The sequence below is a fragment of the Castor canadensis genome, chromosome 8, assembly GCF_047511655.1.
Source record: "Castor canadensis chromosome 8, mCasCan1.hap1v2, whole genome shotgun sequence".
Classification (NCBI taxonomy): domain Eukaryota; kingdom Metazoa; phylum Chordata; class Mammalia; order Rodentia; family Castoridae; genus Castor; species Castor canadensis.
Window position 1 is genome coordinate 146,983,613 of NC_133393.1, and position 20,349 is coordinate 147,003,961.

The following is a 20,349-nucleotide window of genomic DNA, read 5'->3' on the forward strand; positions in this document are numbered from 1 at the left end:
TGCTACACCTGGAAGGGCCCCTTCTGATGCTGTTATCATTCTTAATGTCCAGGCCACTTCTTCTAAATCAGGTTTATCTCTTCCAGGATAAAAGCCTTCAGAACCCAAATCATGAGGCAACAGGGCTATTGATTTTTACATGTGAATGAGATATCTATGAGCAACACAGAGGTCATGAGGAACCTAGACTTGCTGGACAATAATTCACACACCTGTGTCCAAGTAACCCCCAAAGGAAAGAAAGAGAAGAGATAATTTCCCCTTGTAGGCAGGATCTGGTGTCCCTTCTTAGCTCAAAGCGGATACTGAAGATGGACTGTCCCCCTCCAGCAACCCACAAAAAAGAATGTTTTGGAGTATTGTGTCTCAGGGAATTCAAGTAGACTAAGTTAGGGAAATCTCAGGACTCAGAAAAATATTACCTCTCAGATTAACCATTCTTTGGTCATGAACCATCCTCACCTGGCCAGAAACCCACTAATTGATTATTGGATGGGAATCTCCTTGTTCTCCCTTCCCATAGGTTATAAAAGCACCTAAAGAGCAAAAACACACCCAGATTTCAGCTTCCAGCTCCACCTGGGCCCCATCATGCTCCCTTTGTACTTCTCTTCCTTAACTTTCCATAAACTCCATTTATACCCACATGTCCTGCCATGGATTCTTCCACATGGGACAAAGAACTGGGAAGTTTTCTGATCAAAGAGTGAACCAACACTGTTAACATTAGTGCTCACTATCCCTGTGTCTACACCAGGAAAGGCTCATATGACAAAGCCATTATCCCAAAGTCACAGAGCTGCCAGGACCATCCTTCACTGAGACACCCATCCTTAACACAACAGATCTGCTCAAGTCATAGACATTCTTTTTGCCTAAAAATAAACAAACACACTCACCAGACAGAAGAGTACAATCGCAAAAGTATTTACAAGGAAGGAGTACAGAGGACCAGGTCACTTCTCTCAGTTTCCTCCCCTTATTGTTAACAGCACTGATGCAGTCTGTGATCACAAAACTTCCAAATTCTTTGTGTCCCATGGGAAGAATCCATTGCAGGACACATGGGTGAAAATGGAGTTTATTAAGAGTTAGAAAAGGCAAATAAAAAGGGGAACACAGTGTGGTCCAGGAGTAATCTGGAGGACAAGAAAATACGCTTCTGCCAGCTATACATCAGACAAAGGGTTCATAACCAGAATATACAGGGAACTTAAGAAACTAAACTCTCCCAAAATCAATGAAATGGGCAACTGAACTAAACAGAACTTTCTCAAAAGAAGAAATTCAAATGGCAAAAAACACATGAAAAAATGCTCACCATCTCTAGCAATAAAGGAAATGCAAATCAAAACCACACTAAGATTCCACCTCACCCCTGTTAGAATAGCCATCATCAAAAGCAACAAGTGTTGGTGAGGATGTAGAGAAAAGGAACCCTCATACACTGCTGGTGGGAATGAAAGCTGGTGCAACTACTCTGAAAAAAAATTTGGAGGCCTCTTAAAAATCTAAACATAGATCTGCCATATGATCCAGCAATCCCACTCCTGCAGATATACCCAAAGGAATGCGACACAGGTTACTCCAAAGGCACCTGCACACCCATGTTTATTGTGGCACTATTCACAATAGCCAAGTAATGGAAACAGCCAAGATGCCCCACTACTGACAAATGGATCAAGAAAATGTGGTATTTATACATAAGGAAGTTTTACTCAGCCATGAAGAAGAAATCTTATCTGCAGGTAAATGGACGGAACTGGAGAACATCATTCTGAGTGACGTTAGCCAGGCTCAGAAGACGAAAAATCGTATGTTCTCCCTCATATGAGGACTTTAGATCTAGAGCAAATGCGGCAATGAGGTTGGACTTGGATCACATGACAAGGGGAAAGCACATATGGGAGATATGGGAATAGGTAGGAAACCCAAAACATGAAAGTGTTTGATGTCTCCACACCAGAGGAGCTAATGCAGAAACCTTAAAGCAACAGAGGTCTACACGAGAAGGGGATCAGGAACCAGTGTAAAGATCACTTAGAGATGAATCAACTTGGGTTATAACACATTTGTACATGAAAGCAATGCTAGGAAAGGCAAATAAAGGGGGAGCACAGTGTGGTCCAGGAGTAATCTGGAGAACTAGAGAATATGCTTCTGTTCTTCAGGTGCTTTTAAAACCTGCGATAACCTATGGGGAAGGGGAGAACAAGGAGATTCCCATCCAATAATCAATGAGTGGGGAGGGGCATGAGTGTTTCCTGCTAGGTGAGGGTGTTTCCTGAGACAAAGCAAGGTTAACCTAAGATGTAACATTTTTCTATTAGTCACAAACTTTCCTAATTTATCCAACCTCACTAAGGTGACATGTCACATATCCATAGCACACTGTAAACACCAGGAAATGAACATAGTGCATCACAATGCACTACACTGTAGAGCTCCCCAGTTTCTGCACACGCTCATTTCTATGACTTTGTGATGCTCTTTGATCTTTATCACCTGCACAGGTTCATAGAAACCTTATGCTAACCACAATAGAGACTTTTCTGTCACCATGGAAGTCTCATTTCCCTGAGACTAACAATTCAGACCAATTCCCATATGGTCCCTAAGTGCTGGCAACAACCCATCCATGCTCTGTCTTGATATTTTGTCATTTCAGGACTTCTGTATAAATAGACTAACATAGAACATAGCCCTTTATAATTAGATTAAAATTTTTTCACTATATAATACCCTCGAGTGCCACACAGGTCACTGTGTGTAACAATCATTCTCTCCTTTGTGACTGAGAATCACAGCCCTTACCCATGTCTCTCTCAGTCTCCCCACCACAGTGCCAGAACCCCTTCAGGAGCCACCAAAATGACTCTCAGGGGACAGCAGTTTCAGACCCAATCCCTGTTACCTGTATCTTTGCTTTCTTCAGGGAAAGACCTGGTCACACTTCTTCCCCTACTTTATTCTCTGATCTTGTGTAACTCCAGCCTCACAGCCTGTCACTTGCTGACACACACTCTGCTCCTCACACCACACTTTTTTCTTACTGCTAGTTTTGTTTAATAGCATTTTGAAAAGTCAAGATGTACATTACATAACATCAAATTCATTTGAAGTGGTTTTAGCATTATTCACTGTGCTGCACAAATACTAACCTAACTCCAGAGTACTTTCATTGCCCCCAAAAGCAACCCAGAATATCTTAGCAGTCACAGAAGGCAGTCCAAATCCCTCCTCCCCATGACCTGGAGCCTTCACTTCTTTGCAGTCATGTCAGGAAGAAGTGAGTGTCTTTCTAGATGGGCAGAGCAATGAGAGGGGGTGTGGTCCACGGCACTGGGATATAGGGGCTGGCCTGGGAGAGTGTAGGCACTAAGCCTTGGATACCCAAAGTGGTCACTCATTCACAGACCATGATAGAGGGATCTCTTGTGCGGTATGTCTCTGGGAAAAGTCCATGTCGAAGCCACAGACCCTCCCAGCCTGGGGAACCCAAATGTTCAGAAAGGCTAAGGGGACTCGGAGTTAAGGGTGGGACCAAGCCTGGCAATGGCAATGACAATGGCCCTCGTCTTAGCATGTTCATGCTCAGATGCTGTAACCACTTGTTCAGGGCTATCGACACACCAACTACAACACAGACAATTTACTAGACCCGTCTATTGAGAGTCAAGTGCTGGGCAGTTCTGGAGACAAGTGTCTTTGCCCGCAAAGGACAACCAGGACTCCACCTTGTTATTGTTCTGTCATCCCCAGGGGGCTGTTCTGCTCCACATGGAAGCTGGCCCTTAGGAGACATTCCAGCACAAGGAAAGGACGAAAGAGGACATGATACACAAGAGTAGATGCCTAAGGACAACACCTGGAAATTGCACACACCATCTGTCACCTTTCGTAGACAGAAGTACAAAGCCACATGAGCTTCAGGGAAGGTTGGGCGCCCATAAGCCCCATCAAAATTCAGCGGCTCCTGTGATCAAAGGGAGAGAAAGGAAAAGGATTGAAATGGATAATTTTGTAAATTAAAAGCTTTATTATTCACAATAATAAATAATAATTTGGGTCAATTATCAATTTCTTCTATATTCACCCATTTAGAATATGTCATCATTGGGAGAATATTTACAAAACATTGACTGATCACTGTTCAAATTTTTATTCTAAAAACTACAGAACAAGCATGGCCTTTTCTGTTCACCTTTCCAGACCTCTTTCCATTGCAGCAGACTTTAAAACCTCAATAGGAAAAACAATGTCTTTTTATCTACCCAACATTCCTATTACAGGAAGCAGTGCTCACTGGCCAGGCCCTGCCCCCTCCTCTGTCTCAAAGTGCCCACAGCTGGCACACGGGAGAAGAATTATGACATCTGAACAGATGTGACTCCCACCATCTCATACTTTTTAATCCTTCAGTGTGTCTTTGAGCATTTCACCAAAGGCCTCTGTCGCCCCAAGGGGACCAAAGTCAGAGAACAAAGAGAGAAATTTTTGACTTTCAGTCTCAACACCATAGTCTAGCTGTTGGGTGTGGAATTATTTGGAAATATAACAAATTAGGTATAATTACAGAGGAGGAGGTCTCTCATGCCACCTCAAAGCAGTGGTAAAGCTGACAGCTCAGTGACAACAGTGAGGAGGAGGAGCCTAAGCTGGGGCCAAGTTTGAGGCTGAACCTAGAGTTCAGCAGTGCTGTGGTTTGGGTATGGGCTGAGAGTGCTCCCCAAGGGTTCTTGTGTTGGAAGCCTTATCTTCAGTGTGGCTAAGTTGGGAAGTGGAGGGAACCAAGAGGAAGAACCTAGTGAAAAAGCAAAAGACAGGCTTCTTCCTGTGCTCTAACTTCCTGTCACCTCATGTGAGGCTCCCTCTCATGCAATATTGCCATGAGTCCATCCCTCCTATGTTGATGCAGTGGAAGGATCTCCATTTTCCATGAAGATGTCCAGCAATTCTCTCCCAGCCTCCGTGCTGCTCAGTGGAGGGGTCACTGAGTAGAGCCTGAAGGCAAACTCTCCTGGATCAAGATGAGCTCCTCTAACATCTTCTCCAACTCCTCAGCCTGCTGCCGCAGCTCTGCAGCACACTCTGTCTTTGCTCCACCATGCAAATGCATTGATTCTTTCACAACACAGATCACATCCATCAGAAGGAAGAAACTTGCAGTGGCTACACCTATTATCTGGGCTCTTTTGGTCATTGTCAGTGCAGTGCCTCTAAAGGCTCTCTTCACTTGCTTGGTGCTTCGAGCTGAGATTCTCCCAGTGGTCATGAGACACTTGGCATTGGCTACTAAGAGAGAGTTGGCTTTGCCAGCTTGATGGCACGGATGATCTTCTCAATGCCTTGCAGATCTCGAATGCACCTTGTGGTTGTGGAAGCCACTCTGGGTATGGTCTGTGAAAGAACATTCTTAACCTCTTTCATTGTGTCCATGCTGTTGGACAGCAGAGATCCAGCTTCAACTTTGGCAGACAACGTGCTTGAGTGATCCACGATGCTAGTGGCAACACTAGTCACAGAAGCTGCTGTTCTCAGCCCAATCCCAGTGGCTGAGAGTGCCAGACTGACCCCTGCTGTCACTGGTGCCAGAGCCAGGCCAAGGATTGTCAGAACTCCAGAGACAGCACCAGTGGAGGTGGCCACCACATGGGAGATGGTGCAGTCCTTGTGCACCTTGTCAATCTTGTCTGCGAGGGCCCGGAGCTTCTTTATGTGCTCCTCAAGCTCCATTTTCCCCTGAGGAAATGTGTCCAAATTGGTTTCCCTATCCTGCTGGTCTTTCTGGAGCCCGTCTTTGTCCTCCATGGCCAAGTCTGCTGTGAGCTTCTTCAGAGCTTGATGAAACTCATATCCTCATCCCTGTAGCAATAAAGGTCAAGTGATTAAGCAATGTTTGCTTTTCTGTAAAAGGGGCTGCATAGGCTTCACCCTCCACTAATCACACAGATTTAACTATAAATCTAATGGAAAAGGATTTTATAGGCATACAGAGTTTTCTTTCTATGGTGAACATCTTTGGTACATCATAGATGCTCCTTGAAATGCAACCACCTGATCTCTGCCTCTCAAGTCACTAGGATATAGGTGTGAGCCTCCAGCAACCAACTGCTTGACTGATTTTAACCTCTGTCCTTTCTCTGTAATAAATCATAACTGTAAAATACCCATCTTCCAGTAGTTCCAGTGAATTATCAATCAGGGCTTCTCTATGTAGAACAAAAAAGGCTCTAAAATGGCAGATGAGAACTCCCAGACCACAGCCAGGGTAAGCAGGAAACAACCACCCACAGTCCCTATGCTCATCAAAGATGGGATCAACTTGGGGAAGAAAGAAATGCCGAATCGCCCTCTCATGTGTCCTGTCCTAGGTCCATAGCCTCCCTGTGCTTCAGTACCTCTGTCACCTCCCTCTGGACCCAGCCCTTATCCTCCAGCCATTTACTAACTCCTCCATCCTAGGCCTGTTCTTCCTCCATCCTGAACCCTGACTCTGACCCTGGTCTTTCTTGCTTTGGGACGGTGCTTGCATTGGTTCCTCCTCTGACCGATAGCTCACTCCTAGGCCTTCACCACTGTGATGGTTAATCTTAATTTTCAACTGTATTGGACTAAGAAGTGTAGGAGATTAGTAAAGCACCCCTCTGAATGTGTCTGTGATGGCATTTCCAAAGACCTTTAGAACAAGAGGGCTCTATTGATGAATGGATTAATCCACTGATGGATTCATAACTTGATGCCATTAGTGGGCAAGGGTGAGGAGTAGAAAGTGAGTCTTGCTTGGAGGAAGTAGGTACTGGGGCGTATCCTGGGGGAGTATGTTCTGGCCTGGCCCCTTCCTCTATGCCCAATCTCTGCTTCCTGTCTACCATAACATATTTTACCCTGCCACCCTCTCCCCTTCTCAATTAACTGAAAACACTGAAACTGTGAGCAAAGTAAGTCCTTCTTCTGCTTAGGTTGTTTCTGTCAGGTATTTGGTCACAGCAATCAGAAAAGCAATTAATACAGCAAATTGATATCAGGAAGGTGGCTGTTCCTGTGAATAAACCTGATCATGTTTAACCATTTGGAACTGGTTTGTGGGAGAAATTTGGAAGAGTTAAGAGAAGCAGGCTGGAAAAAATGTAAAATAATGCAAGCAGAGCTCAGTGGGAGATTCTGGAGGGATCTCAGAAGACTAGAATGCCAGCAGGAGTGCAGGAAGGAAGGGCAGGCTCATGAGGTTTTAGAGGAGAGGAAGGACTGCAGTGGGAATTGGAGCAGAGGACATTGGTGCTCCACTCACACAGAGTTGAGTTGTCTCAGAGTTGAGCGAGGCTGAATATAAACTTGATGGATTAATTAATTAGCAGAGGAAATTTCAAACAGCCTGGCATTCCATACATGACAGGAAATGGATGATTGCTGGTAGGGAGGTTTACAGTGAAAATCAAAAGCAAAAAGCAAAGCAAGGATTGGAAAAACATGGAGTCTTCCCAGAAAAGGAGACCACTGAAAGCTGTGGACCAGGAGGGCATGGCTGTTAAAGAGATTGGCACCATTAAAAAGAGATCAAACACTGTGACTGGAAAATACAAATTCGTCTTGCCAGGAATTGGCAAAACCCCATCAATCCCAGGCCACAGAGTATAAAACTGTAAACCCATTTGGAAGACTTTCCCTTGAGAAGAGAGAGCTATTGGGTCACTCAGCTCACCAGGGCTACCTTAGGAACACGTTTTCTGCCTACAGAAGGGTCTTGCTCTGTTTATACATTTCCTCAGATGGAGAGAAATACGGCCTGAGCCAGATTGCCCAGGAACTCAAGTAAATCATGTCTGGAATTTTCTGACTTGTCCCAAAGGTAGACTGTCTTGTCTCCCATGTTCAGGAAGGAGACATCTGACCCTGGTCTCTTCACACCAGGCTTTTTGAAAGTCATTGCACACCTGCTATGTGTCAGCCATATGCTAAGCTCTTTACATGTGTTATCTTATTTTTCTCCCACTAAAGATCAATGAATAAGGAAACTAAGGCAGAAAATGGTAAATTAACTTTCAAAGATCACTAATGCTCAATGAATAAAGAAACTAAGGTAAAAGTTAACATGCAAAAGTCACAGAACTAGCAGATGGCAGAAACAATCCTACCCCCTGAGTCACTATCTCCCCTCAATCTGAGGCCATTCAGTGCCAGGGGGTAACACAGAGTAAGATCTCCTCATGGATTGTTGAGAAGGGGTGTCCTCAACCCCAGTGCAGGACTGCCTGAGAGGTGTGCCTACCAAGATAAGCAGAGCCAAGCAGAAGTGTGGGTAGCAGTGCCGCATGCCCTCTGGAGGTCACCTGGACAACTGAACCTTTCCCACTCTTGGGTCACCAGCTGCTACAGATCCTCTGTGCTCACTGTGTCGTGCAGATTCTCAATAATTTTCTCAAAGATGTGCTCAATGAAGCTTTGGTTCCCTAGTTGGGAAGGAAAAGCAAGGTTAGAGAACATTCAAGGTAGAGCTTGAATGGCATCGAGTAAGAGAGTTAAAAGTCATGTTGCTGAGCATCTGTCACATGGAGAATTTCAGAGGAGTCACCAGTTTTATGAACTCAGTTGTGTCCTCCAAACTCATGCAAAAGTCCTAGCCCCAGCAGCTGTTTTTGAAGACAAGGCCTTTAAGTATGTGAAGTAATTGAGATTAAATGAAGTCATAAGCATAGGCCCTGATTCTTAGGACTGTTGACCTCCTCTCTCTCTCTGTCTCTCTCTCTCTCTCTTTCTCTCTGTCTCTGTCTCTCTCTCTCTGTCTCTCTCTCTCTCACACACACACACACAGAGAGAGAGGAAAGGCCATGTGCAGGCACAGTGAGGAGGCTCCCTCTGCACACCAGGAATACAGCCCTCACCAGAGCCAAACCTGCCACACCTGGATCATGATCTTGGCTTCCAGAGTTATGAGGAAATACAGGTCTTTTGTTTAAACTAACCTGTTTGGTATTTTCTGATGACAGCCAGACACCAATACAATAGGGACAGGCCACGATGCTTTGCAGAATAATAAATCATTTTCAACTCAGAGCAATCAAAAGTGAGACTTTCAGCCCCAGAAGTTGGAAAATTCCAGAATGGCTTCCATTTACCATGTGCCTGCTGCATGTCATCACTGTGTACCTGCTCCTTTGAATGCAACTTTCAACCCATCAGTGATTTGATGGTTAATCTTTTTTTTTATTTGGGTGTTCTGGGTTGAACTCAGGGCTTCATGCTTGCTAGGTAGGTACTCTGCCACTTGAGCCACTCTTTGCCCAGGCTAACTTGGAACTGTGATTCTCCGGATCTCTGCTCTTGGGCAACTAGGTTTACAAGGCATGAGCCACCCACACCCAGTCTTGATGGTTAATCACGATTTTCAATTTGATTGAATTGAGACTTGTATAGGAGGTCAGTAAAGCATACACCTGAGTGTGTCTGTGAGGGTTTTTCCAGAGAGGATTAGACCAGAAGGGAGGGGAAGAGAGAGGAGGGGAGGGGAAGGGATGGGAGGGGAGGGGTGACCAACTGGACATTTTTGACATTACTCTCAAGACTTGTGTTTTTTAAAATCCTGTGACTTCTGCATTCTACTCTGAAGTGCCCCTGAGAAGATTTCTAAACTTTGAAAATAATCTTTCTCCCTGCACACAATGGAGTACATCCTTAATGGAGCAAACCCATCCCACTAACAGTGAATGCTCTGAGACTGACAGAGAAGCGGGATCTTCAGATGCTGGGTGATGGTGGGTCCCAGACCCCCAGCTCCATCCTTGTAACCTTTCCAAGTCTCAGGGGACCTTGCTCCCCACTGGTCCCTGTGAACCCAGGTTGGCCCATTTATTAAATGATAGGGTGCTCTCCTCCCATCCACTGCCCCAGCCCTCCCTCAAGGATCACGGGGCCTGCTGGGAGCTCCTGGTGTCCAATCTTCCCTCATCCCCATTATTCTTCATGTGACTCCTCCAACACAATTTGCTCTCCAGCACTGGCTCCTGGGAAGAACTGACCTGGATGGTGAGGCAATTGGGGGAGGGGAGGAAAAGAACCTGAGAGAGAAGATCTGCAGAGAGGCTGGTATGGGTGAGGTGGGGGAGGGGGGAGGATGGTCTCTGGTGTTTCCTTTTTGTGTCACCTTCAGAATTTCTTTTCCATGACATAAGTAGAATCAGTCCCTGCCTAAGGCAGTTCACACCTGTGAATAGGTGCTTGTTTTGGGCAGGACAGAATTTCTTTTTCATTAGATAAGTAGAATCAGTTCTGGCCTGTAAGCAGGTGCTTGTCATGGGCAGGGCAGGACAGGTGCCTGCACAGCTTTGCAGGTGCGGGTAAAGGGAATTTCCATCTGCAATGAACAGTGGAGTGCAGGTAGAGTGTGATAACCAACACTGTGGGGACCTATGATGTGGCAACACCTGTATGGGCCACCTACACATCTGATTGTCAGAACAACATAGACACACTATTCACTTATCACAGGTGAGGTATTGTAGCAGGGAGGAGGATCAGAAAACATACAGTCCCGAGTTCTGTTAAGGTAGCATGAGGGACGGGATAGCATAGCAGAGAGATAAAACCTAAGGAATTCAAAGGTGAAGAAGGTCACATAGCATTAGGGGTAGAGGGGTGCTAAATCACTAGGGTGAAGTAGCCTATAGAATTGCATGTAACCATGTATGGGTTAAACCTTGGTTTTTAATTTTATTGCCTCTGCAATCTGCTTGCAAGAGTATATAAGGTGAGAACCCTTTGTTCTCAGGGCTCAGCCTTTGGACACAAGTCCACTGAGTCTGTGTCGGCACAATAAACATTGCTTCCTGCTAATTGCCTCAGTGTCTCAAATCTCAGCTAAAAGCCTCCCACAACATTTCTTTGGGGCTTTTTGTCTGGGACTGGGGAGTCACAGTGAGTTATCACCTCCTTTGTCACCGGGATGCATTTTCCCCAACTGCCGGGAGGAGATCCCACCATGTGCCAATGGACAGCTTGATCTGGAGGGGATTCCTCCTCCCAGAAAGTCTGGGTGAGGGCCTCAGATGCACAATGGAACAAGTGAGGTGCAGGTACCAGCAAGGGGAGGGGACCATCACTCATCAGACTGGTAAGAACCCAGGTTCAAATTCAGGTCTGCCTCAGGAGGCGGAGGGGGAGAGTGATCACCTCCCAGTGAGACACCCTAGTAACCGCATTTTTGCAGTGTGAAACCATGTCTCTCAGTTTCAGAGAGTTGGGTGAAAGTACTGTGCTGTATGAGAGTGTATGAAAGTGCAAGCCTGAGATGCAGCCCAGCTGCAAAGCGAGTGAGGAGTCATGATCCTCATTTCTATGGCGAGCTCATAAGATCAAGGGTGAACCCCAATGGGGCCTCTGGTCCGGGGCTTATAGAGATGCACTGTGGCCAGAGAGATGCCTAAATTCCCTCAAGGGGAGCAGCAGGAGATGGACGAAGCGGCTGCTTTTCCAAAACCCCTCCCTCTCTATGTCTGTCTAGCAGGCTGGTAACTGGAGGAGATGGGCAGAGGCCAGAGTAAGAACACTCCCTTGGAGTGCATGTTTAAAAACTTTAAAAGGGGATTTAATGGAGATTATGGAGTTAACTCCTAACAAGCTATAGGTCCTTTGTGAAGTAGATTGTCCTTTGGTGTAGAATGGCCCCCAGACGGTCACTAGATAAAACTTTGGTTAATGAAGTTTACAGAGTAATTATAGAAAAGTCCAGACACCCAGATCAATTTCCCTGTATTGATTGCTGCTAAGATGCTGTCCTCAGCCAGCCCATTCTGGCTAAGGCCCTACCTAGAAGAGGCCTGTAGAATTATGGTGGCTAGGGTGGCTGCAACTTCCAAGTGTAGGGAGAAAACAAAGGAGCCTATACTGGCTGAGGAACCTGAGGAGGTACCACCGCCCTGTGTGCCACCTCTGTCACCAGTGCCCAGTTCTGCACCTTCACCTCTGACACTGGATGGGGAAGCTTGAGGGACAGTCACATCTGTAAAATCTGGTTTGGAAGTCTCTGGGGCCTTGACTCTCCTGACCTCCCAGAGTTCTATGGAATCTATATGCACTCCAAGTCCACCAGTACTCACCCCACATTCCCCACTCAATCAAGAACATCTGACCAGTCACTGTGAGGACCCCTCCTCTCCTCAGACTCCAGCTGCCCTGCAGATGCCCCTGAGGGAAGCCTAGAGCCCCATGTATTATGACCAGGAAGGCCAAATACAAAGAGGAGGACAGACATTTGTCTATCAGCCCTTTACCACAAACAACCTCCGCAACTGGAAACATCATACCCCCTCCTTCACGGAAAAGCCTCAGGCTCTGATTGATTTGATGCAGTCTATCATCCAGACTCACAAACCCACCTGGACAGACTGTTGACAGCTTCTTCTGACCCTATTTGATACTGAAGAGCGGCACTGTATAACGCTGGCAGCTGTAAAGAGGTTAGAAGATCACACCCTTGAGGGCACCCTAAACACCCAAGCATATGCTCAGGGCTGTTTCCCTGAATAAGACCCACATTGGGACCCCAATAGTAGATGAGATTACCAATGACTTGAACAGAATCAGGAAGCATTATTGGGAGGCATGAAGGAAGGAGGGAAAAAAGCCATGAACATGAGAAAAACATAAGTCCTCCAAGGGCCAGATGAGAGTCCCAGCCAGTTCTATGAGCGTTTCTGTGAGGCCTTCCATTTATACACCCACTTTGACCCAGAAGCCCCAGAAAACCAGAGGATGATAAATGCCACTTTTGTTGGCCAGGCCTAGGGAGACATAAGGCAAAAGTTGCAGAAACTGGAGGGATTTGCTGGAATGAACACTAGCCAGCTCCTGGAGGTGGCCACAAAGGTTTTTATCAATTGAGATCAGGAGGCTAGGTGGGAGGTCAACAGGAAGATGAGAAGGAAAATAGACCTCCTTGCAGCAGTCCTGGATGGACAGTCAGGTGGGCACTGGTGAGCAAATTCAGGAAGAGGCAGAGGCAATCCCCAAGGGTGAGGGCAAATGCTTCCAGGAGGTACTGGGATGAAACCAATGTGCCTACTGTCATCAGGAAGGACATTGGAAGAATGAATGTCCCAAGGGAGCTGGAGACTCCCAAAAGGCCCTCAGACTAAAGGCAAAGGCTGGGTGGTTGAGGGAAGATATCAGCCCACCTGCAGGGGAGCCAGCCCCTGGGAGGAAAACATCGTTGGTCTGGCAGGCCTGGAAGGCTATGAGGAAGACTAGGACAGGCTGGGCTCCATCCTACTGGGCCTCCAGGACTCTATGGTCCAAATAAAAATAGGGGGCCATTCTGTTGATCTCATGGTGGACACGGGTGCTGAACATTCAGTTGTGACCCAACCAGTGGGTCCTCTTTCCAACAAGCATGCAACTATTATTGGAGCTACTGGAGACCTGGAGTCATGACGTAAGGCATGAATTCCTCTATCTCCCTGATTGCCCTGTGGGCCTGTTGGGCAGGGACTTGCTATGCAAACTGAGGGCACAGATGACTTTGATTCAGATGGCACAGCAGCCTTAAAGTCCAGCCCAAGGCAAGGACTTTAATCCTCATGGTTGCACAAGAGGAGGAATGGGGGCTCTATGCCCCTGAGGGAGGCCTCTAGAGATTCCTGAACTTCCCTTCAAGATTCCAGGTGTATAGACTGAAGATAACCCTCCCAGTTCTGGCCCAAAATGTGTCCCCAGTAGTGGTAGAATTAAAGCTGGGAGCCACCCCTGTCGGCCAGAAACAATACTTTATTCCTTGAAAGGCCCAAGTCAGAATTCAAAAAAGCTTTGACAGACTCTTAAAATATTGGATCCTCTGACCTTGTCAGTCATCCTGGAACACCCCCTATTACCAGTCCAGAAACTGGGACTGAGGATTTCAGACCAGTTCAGGACCTCCAGGCAGTAAATTCAGCAACTGTCACTTTGCATCCTGTAGTCCCAACTCCATACATGCTTTTAGGCCTTGTCCCAGATGAGACAAAGTTTTTTACCTGCCTAGATCTTAAAGACGCATTCTTCTGCATCTGCCTGGCCCCACAGAGCCAGCCCATTTTTGCCTTCCAATGGGAAAATCCCAACACTGGGGAGAAGGGACAGCTAGCCTGGACTCGGCTACCACAAAGTTTCAAAAATTCACCTACTATTTTTGGAACTGTCCTGGCATCTGACCTAAAAGACTTTTCAGCTGACCAGCACAGCTGCACCCTCCTCCAGTATGTAGATGACCTCCTGCTGGCTGGGTCAACTCAGGAGGAAGGCATGGAAGGGACACGCCTTCTTCTTTCTCTTTTATGGAAGGCAGGATAGAAGGTCTCTAGGGAAAAGACCCAGATTTGCCAAAACACTGTTAAGTACCTCGGCTTTCACCTGTCCCAGGGGCAACTCAAGCTCGGCCCTGAGAGGAGACAGGCTGTGTGTTCCATCCCAGCCCCTAAAGACCCACAGGCAAATCAGAAAATTTCTAGGAGCCACAGATTTCTGTTGAATCTGGATCCCTAACTACTCCCTCCTGACCAAACCCCTCTATGAGGTCACAAAGAGGGGAGAACGGGAGCCTTTGATATGGTAAGGGAACAAGAGAAAGCCTTTAAAGAAATCAAAGTGGGACTCACAAATGCCTCTGCTCTGGGCCTGCCAGATATGGTGAAGCCTTTTTCCTATATTACATGAGAGACTGGGGACAGCTTAGGAGTCTTGACCCAGCTACTAGGTTCCTGGCACTTCCTGGTCGCCAATTTATCAAAGCAGCTTGATGCTGTTTCCTGAGGCTGGCCTCTGTATCTGCAGGCATTGGCAGTTATGGTTGCTTTGGTAACAGAAGCAGATAAGCTCACCCTGGGGCAAGAACTCACTGTCTGAGTTCCCACTCTGTCCTGACACTCATGGAGTACAAGGGAAATTATTGGCTAAGTTTGTGGATGGTCAAATACCAGAGTATGCTGTGTGAAAACCCACACATCGGCTGGAGGTTGTTAAGACTCTAAACCCAGCTAGTCTGTTGAGAAAACATGAGGTTTTCTCAAGCCAGCCAGATTTAACAGATCAGCCAATTAGTAATCCGGATGTTGAGTATTTCACAGGTGGCAGCCGTTTTGTCCAGGATGGCACACGCCTTGCTGAAAATGTGGTGGTAACTTTGGATCCAGTAATTGAGGCTGGTTTGCTGCCAGTAGAGACTTCTGCACAAAAGGCGAACTTGTTGCCCTCACATGGGCACTCCAGCTCACTGCAGGGGTACGAGTAAATATTTACATTAATTCAAAATATGCTTTCACAACCATTCATGTTCATGTATGTATAAGGATAGGGGACTCATTAACCCAGGAGGAAAAAGTATGAAGTATGGACAGGAAATCCTTGAACTGCTAGACACTGTGTGGGCTACTAAATGGGTGGCAGTTATGCATTGCTGAGGGCACCAGAAAGGAGATACAACAATTGCCCAGGGAAACTGGAAAGCTGACAGGGAAGCCAAGCAAATGGCCCTCATGAGAGGACCAGCTCTAACTGTTCTGGCCACTGCCTTGTTCCCATGCACCTTAGCTGAATGGGACCCATGGTACACACCACAAGAATGGGCATGGTTTGAGACTGAGGAAGGAAATTTTTTACTAAATGGATGGGGGAAAGTTATTGATAATTGTATTGCTATCCCTGAATCATTAGCCCCTGCATTTGTCAAGGAGTTCCATGAAGGAACTCATTCAGGGAGACCAGCCCTTGAGATCATCCTGGTCCAGCATTTTTATTCCGCAGACTCTCCAGCATAACTAAGACAGTATGTGAGAGATGTGCTTTATGTGCTAAAAACAACCCCAGATGAGGGCCAAGAGCGCCCCCTCATGCCCAAAGTGTTGGTAGGACTCCCCTTGAAGACTTGATTGTGGACTTTAGTGAAATGCCACAAGTTTGAGGATACAAATATCTGTTGGTGTTTGCTTGTACCTTCTCAGGATGGGAGGAAGTCTTCCCCAAATGGACTGAAAAGGCCCAGGAGGTGGCCAGATGTCTGTTAAAGAAAATCATCCCTGGTTTGAAATACCTGTGTCTATTGGGTTGGATAATGGGCCAGCATTTGTAGCCGAGGTGGCACAACTAATGACCAAGGGCTTAGGAATCACCTAGAAGCTGTACACAGCCTACTGCCCCCAGAGTTCAGGAAAAGTGGAGGGCATGAATAGAACACTAAAATCACAGTTAGGAAAATTGTGTCAAGAGACCCATCTGCAGTGGGATCAATTATTGCGCATAGCATTACTGAGGATTAGGTCTAGCCCCACAAAACAGACAGGGCTCTCACCCTTTGAAGTCCTCTATGGACACCCATCCCCTTTAATCCAGGGCATATGGAGGGACCTTAAGGAAATAGGTGACCTCACCCTGAGGCAGCAGATGCAGGCTCTCAGGTTAACTTTTTCAAAGATTAATGACTGGGACTGGAAGAGACTTGCTGTTAAGCCTAATGATTCCCACACACCCATACAGGCCAAGGGATGCTGTCTGGGATAAGGAATGGAATGTCCAACCATTAAAGCCTCATTGAAGAGGCCCTTTTGTTTTTATTTTGTCCACTCCCACCACAGTTAAAGTAGAAGATATAGCTCCTTGGATCCACCACAGTCGAGTCAAGCCAGCTTCTCTCAAATGGGAGTGCATTCCTGATCTGGATTCACCGTGTAGGATCACCCTCCAGAACCTGACCACCCTCCCTCAGCAGAACTCTGCTTCCCAGGAAACAACAGGGCACCAAGAACAACAGGGTGACAGCTCTGCTCTAGTCACCCTGAAAGCTGACTAGTCTACACATGGCAGAAGCTTGAAGAGTCAACTCTCCAGTGGGACAAACAGCTTGTTTTCCACACCAGTTATCTCTCTGTAATGCATTGTCATCCCTTGTCTGTATCTGCTGCTGTAGTTCTCACCCTAGTCTTCAGCATAGGCTTGGCAGAAACTGCCCCCACTGATTGGTCTCACTGTGAAAGGTTTTTATTTGCTCTCTTCTATCTCTTTTGGGCAGGATGCATATTTACTATTTATTGTTACGGATCTGGTTTCCTTTCACGGCCCCAGAGCCCTCTTCCTGTCACCTATGTATGCATGCTACTTGAGCAGGGAGTGTTGTTACACTTTTCCATACTTACTATTCCTGTGCAGGCTCTGTCATCAGGTCATGCACTCAAATCTCACCACCTATCTAGTGTGCTCCCATGGTAATCAGCATATCTGCTTCAACCCCACTTACCACCCTCAGGAGCAATGGTTAGAGATCAGGAGCGTCCACCACCTTGGGAACCTCATCAGCTGCTGCCAGGTGTCTAGTCCTGATAAACCAGTGTCAATGCCCTTTGATGCATGTACAGCCATAGACACAGGTGGGTGTGGAGGTAAGGGCTGTGGCTGTGGGGACCTAGCTTGGGAGAGAGCCTATATGTCAAATGATAAGTATATGTGCCGGGGAGACAGCTCTTGGCCATGTGATGATATGGGTTCTTATTATTGTCCTTATTGGGTTTGTGTTTCATGGGCCACATGGCAGAGAGCTAAATATGCAGCCCTCCTTCACAAGGGGACAGCTGCCCCTGACTGCACCCATGGCACCTGTAACCCTGTAAATTTCACTGTACTTAAGCCATCTGATTGGACATGGGGACAAGTAATTAGCATAAGGACAGATGGAAAGAGCCTTGACCCTGGGAGTCTGATGCACCTCAAATTAGTAACTGTTACCCATGAGAGTTCTTCATATCAAGTTTTTAACTCCTTTTATGAGGAGATGAATTTTCCATCTCAGCCAAAGCTAAAAACTTGTTCCTCTCACTGGCTGAATCTATAGCCCAGACAATGAATGTCACTTCATGCTTTGTTTGTGGAGGGACCAACATGGGAGACCACTGGCCTTGGGAAGCAAGGGAGCTGGACCTACAAGAGCCTTTTAATGAGACTGCCTTCCCAAAACACAGGAAAGGCATCTGGCTCCTTAAAACTTCCATTACCGGAAATTACTGAATCTCCTGCCCAGAGGGCAAATTTACTACCTTGGTGGGGGATTTAACTTGTTTAGGACAGAAGTTTTACAATGACACTGCCCAAGAGGCCCAGTGGTGGGGAGCTCCAAACCACACAGAACACCAGCCCCACCCACTGGCCAATTTATCTAATCTCCAGGGAGGGTGGGACGATCTTACTGCAAACATAGATTGGCAGGCACCCAAGGGGCTATATTGGATCTGTGGGAAGCAAGCTTATACGGTGCTGCCTAGAAGCTGGTTTGGGTTTTCTATGCTAGGCTCAATCAGACCATCCTTCTTCTCAGACAAGGTGAAAAACTTGGAATCCCCATATATAAAGAAAGATTAAGTAGACAAAAATGGGATGCCTTACAAATTGGTAATTGGAAAGATGACAAACGGCCTCCTGAGTGAATCACCCAGTACTATGGTCCTGTCACCTGAGCAGAAGATGGGTCATGGGGCTATCGCACCCCTATATTTACTCAACTGCATCATCAGGCTGCAGGCTGTTGTTGAAATTATAACTAATGAAACTGCAAGAGTTCAATTTGCTGGCAAAACAATGCACTAAGATGCACAATGCCATCCATCAGAACCACTTGGCTTTAGACTATTTGCTAGCATCTGAAGGAGGAGTTTGTGAAAAATTTAACCTGAGCAACTGCTCCTTACAGATTCATGATGAAGGAAAGATCATAGAAGAGATCACAGACACGATGAAAAAGCTTGCCCATGTCCCCATCCAGACTTGGAAAGGATGGGATCTCAATGACCCGTTTGGAGGGTGGTTTTCTGCCTTAGGTGGATTCAAAACTTTGATAGAAGCAATGGGCCTAACCCTAGGAGTATGCTTAATACTGCCCTGCCTGGTCCCCCTTGTACCGCAGTCTATAAGGAGGTTATTATAGAAAGGAAAATAGCCTCACGTGTATCACGACCATCAAAGGGGGAAATGACGTGGCAGGGAGGAGGACCAGAAAACAAATAGGCCTGAGTTCTGATAAGGTAGCAGGGGTGAAGGGAAGGCATAGCAGAGAGATAAAACCTAAGGAATTCAAAGGTGAAGAAGGTCACATAGCATTAGGGGTAGAGGTGCACTAAATCACTAGGGTGAAGTAGCCTATAGAATTGCATGTAACCATACATGGATTAACTCACGTATGGGTTAATTTTATTGCCTCTGTAACCTGCTTACAAGGGTATATAAGATGAGACCCCTTTGTTCTTGGGGCTCAGCCTTTGGACACAAGTCCCCTGGGTCTGTGCCAACACAATAAACATTGCTTCTTGCTAAATTACCTCAGTGTCTCAAATCTCAGCTAAAAGCCTCCCACAACAGTATGGAGTTCTAGATCACACAAATGAGAGATGATAAAGGTCACACTGGGGTCAAGTGCAGTGGAACTACTCAGAACTTGGCCAACCATGCTGGAAGGAGTTGACCCCACATTGCCCCAGGGTCAGCCCAGAAAAGGGGAAAGAGAAACTAAAGGGGAAGACTCCAGGTATGGTGACTTCCTGTCCACATCCCTCCCACATCATATTCCCTTCTTTCCTTCCAGTCTCCTTCCCTGCCAAGTCTCCTTCCCCAAGGCTATCCTGGCCCCATTGGAGGAGGTAGGTGAGCACCTGGGCCATTCCCACCAACTTCCACACCCAACAAAGACAGTAAGGAGTGGGGCCCACAGCCTTGGGATCAGGAGAATCTACTTGCTCCATTTTGGGGCTCGCCTTCTCCATCCCTCACTCCTCTACTAGCTAACTCAGGTTGGAGTGCCACCTCAGCAGAAACCAGCCAGAGAAGAGGAACTTGACTCCCTGGGGAGGCCATGCTGGCTTCTGAGTCCACAGTGCCAGTAGTAGCGCCTCTGAGAGGTTTTCGTTAACAGGTCACTGGCAGTGTCCAGGCTGCAGGGAGGAGAGAGCACATGGAGGTATAGAATGAGAGGCAGCTGCAGCCAAGGTCACATCTAGGGGCCAGGTCTCCCTTGGTTCCCTCCAGGGTGGCAGCAGAGGCCTAGATAAAATCAACTCACAGTGTTCCTCTTTCCTGGGCTCTGAGGCTGCTATGGAAAGAAACCTAGCCATTGGTTCCAGCTCACTCTGACCTCATCCCCATCAAAGCAGAGGTCATATCCTGTTAGAATCCAGGAGACGGTAAAGGGATGAGGACACATAAACGATAGAATCTGCACACATTAGGAAAGGTGGGGAGGAATGTTCTGGCAGTTACCTGCTGGTGGGAACACCGTGTGAACTCCTACAATGGCTAATATTTACTGAGTATCTGTGATGCTCAGGGATCTTACACCCACCTCATGAAGTG

General features: G+C 46.7%; 1 pseudogene; it reads right to left on the bottom strand.

Moving 5' to 3' along the window:
* Positions 1-4,320: 4,320 nt before the first annotated feature.
* On the bottom strand, positions 4,321-5,862 carry LOC109675585 (apolipoprotein L3-like; annotated as a pseudogene).
* Between the last annotated feature and the right edge of the window lie 14,487 nt (positions 5,863-20,349).